The sequence below is a fragment of the Triticum dicoccoides genome, chromosome 7A (genome assembly GCF_002162155.2).
Source record: "Triticum dicoccoides isolate Atlit2015 ecotype Zavitan chromosome 7A, WEW_v2.0, whole genome shotgun sequence".
NCBI lineage: Eukaryota > Viridiplantae > Streptophyta > Magnoliopsida > Poales > Poaceae > Triticum > Triticum dicoccoides.
This window is the reverse complement of record NC_041392.1, coordinates 2,386,812-2,390,020: the sequence shown is the minus strand read 5'-3', so window position 1 is coordinate 2,390,020 and position 3,209 is coordinate 2,386,812. Positions and strand designations below refer to the sequence as shown.

Genomic DNA, 3,209 nt, shown 5'->3' with positions numbered 1-3,209 from the left:
AGCCATGGCATGGTTGCCACAATTAATGTAGTCTTTGTAGTCACCAGGGAGTGTCTCTTTGCAAAGCAAAGTTGTTTCTCTCTTGGTGGATGGGTGTTTGCGTGTGTGTCCAGGTCTAGTGTGTCCTTAAGAGTAACCTTGACAGAAACAAGAGGAAGAGAGAGTTATGAGGTAGAAGAAGAGTGGCGCTGCGAGAGGCCGCGCCAACAAACTAGAGTACAGTTGCTAATCTGTGTGATGTTCATCTTGTATCTACTTCACTTTTACCGAGATATTTTTCAAGATTATGCACCATCCTTTTCTTTGATCAAAATACCATGCGTTACTATCCATTCTACTCCCTCCGTTCCTAAATATTTGTCTTTCTAGACATTTCAAATGACTACTACATACAGATGTATGTAGACATATTTCAAAGTGTAGATTCACTCATTTTGCTCCGTATGTAGTCACTTGTTGAAATGCCTAGAAAGACAAGTATTTAGGAACGGAGGGAGTAGTAGTGATCATATATCATCCATTCGTACCAACCCATATTTCCACAAATGGCCCGATGGCCTCTTGGGCCAAGACAGCCCTAAATAACAAAATGTTATGGATTAGCAGCAAAAATATGGTGTCCATCTCCCTTCTAATCCATATTTTCACACATGGGCCTATGGACTCTTTGTCCTAGTAGTAATTAGCAAGAAATCAATGGCATCCAATTATAGTACTCTACATAAAAAGGTTTCAAATTAAGAGTAGTAATTTGCCTCGCTGCATTTGGGGCAATCAATTAAGAATAATATCAAATTAGTGTGGAATTAATGGCCGCTATGAATTCTGTATCTTGCTAGAAATCAATAGGTCATGCATCTATATAAGAAAGACCAAATAATGATCCCACAATATATGAATGAGGTTCTGTTAGAAGGCAAGCCAAATAAGAAAGGAGTACCAAGCCTCTCCATCTTCTTGCTCCCTATATCTCCTATCGATAATGGCACTTCTCAGTAAGGATAGCACGGTTATGTTCCTAGCAGCTCTTGCTGTCATGGCCATGGCTATGATAGTTTTGTCATCACCCTACGCACAAGGTAAATACGACGTTATAGATATCAGTAAATACATATACATATTTTTGTCCCCATATTCCAAGTTGACCTACTTGTATGTAGAAGTATCACAATTAACCAATATTTATTTGCAGCCGATTATTGCCACCAGATCGTACCATGCAACGAGTCGACTTGCAGCAATTTCTGCTCGAAGAATAACTTCAAGAACTTTGTGCCGAATTGCCTGCCAGGAAGGATGTATGACTACTGCTGCTGCAACATAACCAGGGGGCTAGACTTTTGATCATAATATCCGTAGATGGAAATTAATATAGTATGGAGCATCTTCTGCTTGAAAATTACATGTAATCGTGAATGTGGAATGGAGAGATAATAATATTGCTCCGCATAATTTTATTTGTTGGGGAGATGCTTTGTATGATTATTAATCACAACATTCTTGGGTTTTCAAACACAAGAAGCAGAAAACAATCTCGCACGGAACAAGATATATATAACTGGATTGAACCCAGTAAAAAACAAGCCTTGCTGAGGGCCCCCTGACCCAGCCCAACACAAATTCCAACCAAATGATTTTCACAATTAATGGCGTAAATAAGGAATGTATCAAGTGAAGATGTCGGAGCACAAACTCCTGCGCAAGCTTTAAATTCCTGCGACTTTGCCCTGTAGTTTCTCTAACTCTTCTATTTATTTTTTTGGTGTTGGGCTGGATAATTAATTCATGGGAGAGGGTGACAAGCAAGGTATTTCCGGAAAAATTTCAGAAATTTTGCATTTTTTTAGTGGATCCCAAAATCCACCCTCTTAAAACTATAGTTTTGGTTTGTACTATCAAATTTGATTCAAAAACAAGTGGTTTTTTTTAGAAAAGGAGGATGACCCCCGGCCTCTGCATCTGGGAGATGCATACGGCCATTTTATTGATTATTCTCGAGGACCTTACAAAGTAGTACAACATAGTGGAAAGTTGGTCTCGCCCTATTCTTTGCACCCCTGGTTCAAATGCCAGCTCATCCAACATTTACTCAGCTGCTTTTTTGAACATTTAGGTAAATAATTAAATACTTCCTCCATGCCAAAATAGTTTGTATTTTAGACCAAAAATTTGTTTTCACATTAATCTACTTGCTAACTTTTGGGCATTAACTATCTCCAAGTAATCAACAATATCAAAATACAAAGCAGTCTCTCGTCCTCTTCATTGCACGCCACGAATGCTAATCTGAATTTTGATTGGTTGTTTACATTCATAAATAGTAGTACTAAATGACTTGTTAATTTCTCTTAAAATTTCTAAAAGCTGGACTATTTTTTGCATGGAGCAAGTATGTGAGTACGGGTATTAAACCCTTAGTCGCACCACAACTCGGAACATCACCTGCCAATGCAATAGCACGGATGATCTGCTAGAATTTTACATCTCAATCTTCCTATCTATCTAAAAAGTAATTTACGGGACCACCAGAAAAAGGATAATACTCTAGAAATTACCACAAAAATTAGAAATATCCGCCCATTAATTAATTTAATTAACTGATCATAACTGTTGGATTTCTGAATTAATCTATTCACGCTAAAGTGTAAATTAATTACCCACCAATGCCCCTCATTAGTTTCTTTTTTTTTTGAGCATCAGTACAGACACAAGCGCTCATATACACGCGCATACACTCATCTCTATGAACACACACACGCACACCCTACCCCTATGAGCACCTCCGAAAGACTGAGCCGGCATATCATCTTGAGATTTACGAAGTCACCGTAGACGCCTCGTCGTCGACGGAAACATCTCCTCCCACTGAAAGCGCATCGCCGGAAATCCTAAAATAAATCCAGGAATAATGCGAGCACTAGGATTTGAACCCTGATGAGTTGGGGATACCACTGTCCACCTAACCAACTCAACCACAGGTTGATTCACGCCCCTCATTAGTTTCTAAGGTTAACTCCACGGTCAAAACAAAATAAAGAAAAAAAGGGAAAATCTACTTTACATAGGGCACATGAGTGCCCTCCCGTGCGGCGGCATCCCAATGGGGTTTTTCCTATAGAGAGAGAGAGCACATGCATGCAAACTCTTACACATCATCCTGAATTGCTACGAACCAACTTGTGTTTGCATGGTTAGGAGGACAATGATAT

General features: G+C 39.2%; 1 long non-coding RNA gene across 1 annotated transcript; it reads left to right on the top strand.

Annotated features, from left to right (window-relative positions):
* The first annotated feature begins 905 nt into the window (after window positions 1-905).
* Window positions 906-1,452, top strand: LOC119327725. The gene is made up of 2 exons (XR_005158655.1): window positions 906-1,079; window positions 1,193-1,452. It is a non-coding gene; the product is annotated as an uncharacterized LOC119327725 (long non-coding RNA).
* The last annotated feature ends 1,757 nt before the right edge of the window (window positions 1,453-3,209 follow it).